The sequence below is a fragment of the Bison bison genome, unplaced genomic scaffold (assembly GCF_000754665.1).
Source record: "Bison bison bison isolate TAMUID 2011002044 unplaced genomic scaffold, Bison_UMD1.0 scf7180017864160, whole genome shotgun sequence".
In the NCBI taxonomy this organism is placed as follows: domain Eukaryota; kingdom Metazoa; phylum Chordata; class Mammalia; order Artiodactyla; family Bovidae; genus Bison; species Bison bison.
In genome coordinates this window covers 5,982,668-5,984,058 of record NW_011494732.1, presented here as the reverse complement: position 1 = coordinate 5,984,058, position 1,391 = coordinate 5,982,668, and positions in this window count along the sequence as shown.

The following is a 1,391-nucleotide window of genomic DNA, read 5'->3' as shown; positions in this document are numbered from 1 at the left end:
GGAGATCAGCCCTGGGATTTCTTTGGAAGGAATGATGCTAAGGCTGAAACTCCAGTACTTTGGCCACCTCATGCGAAGAGTTGATTCATTGGAAAAGACTCTGATGCTGGGGGGGATTGGGGGCAGGAGGAGAAGGGGACGCCAGAGGATGAGATGGCTGGATGGCATCACTGACTCGATGGACGTGAGTCTGAGTGAACTCCGGGAGTTGGTGATGGACAAGGAGGCCTGGCGTGCTGCGATTCATGGGGTCGCAAAGAGTCGGACATGACTGAGTGACTGATCTGATCTGATCTGAAGGGTCTTAATGGGCTTCCGCAGCGGAAAAGAGTCTGCTTGCAATACACAAGCCACAGGAGGTACAGGTTCAATCCCTGGGTCAGGAAGATCTCCTGGAGGAGGGCATGGTAGCCCCCTCCAGTATTCTTACCTGGAGACTCCCCATGGACAGAGAAGCCAGGTGAGTTACAGACCATAGGGTCACAAAGAGTCAGACACAACTGAAGCGACTTAGCATGCATGCAAGGGTTTTAATTGGAGAGAATCCCCTGGGGATTTGAGAACGTGTAAAGAGAGGAGCCAAGAACGTTTTCACTGCTTTGTGACTTGAGAATGGAGCTGAGATCAGCTTGGCATCTCTCCCCCTAATCCAGGGCAGAAGCAGCATGTCATTTCATACAATCGTCTCATTCTGAGGACCCCATGGGCATATTGGGAAATTCATGTACGCAAGGCCTACTACCTTTCCCACCCTTTGGTGTTTGTATAGAATCCTACAGTAAAAGGAAAACAGCGGTGTTTGTAGAGAACAGGTCTAGAAACTATAGTTATCATAAGGGTGAAGGTCATTAACTTCTCTGTTTGTCCCCTCCCCCAAAACACACAAGTTGACTAAGGACCCTCCAGGTCAAAGGGACACTAGCAAAGTACCTGGCACAGAATATTAATTCAGTAAATATATAGAAAACGAATGAGTGAATAATTTAAACTCATAGTCACATTACAAGCAGCCAAAGCAATTTCGCTGGACTCAGCACTTCCCAAAGGCTAATAGGACTTTTTCAGGACTTTTCCAGCTTCCACTGGAAAAATCAGGACAGGTAAACATATCCTTCAGTGCCTTCTTTGAAATGCAAATACTTGCAGAACAGCGTGGAGCTCCAAAACGCTGGCAGCATATTGTTTTTGCTGTCATTCTTCTTAGGCTCCTGAGAAGTCAGAAAAGTAGAGGGACCCTAGGAAGATGAAAATCTTCGGGGCCAAGACATCCCACTCTAAAGAGCCTCCCTCTGCCTGAAATAAAAATATTGACTTACCCCAGTTTCTATCTTCCAAGAAAAGTAAGGATTTAAGATCAGAGGATGGGTCATTAAATTCACTGACTCCCCCAG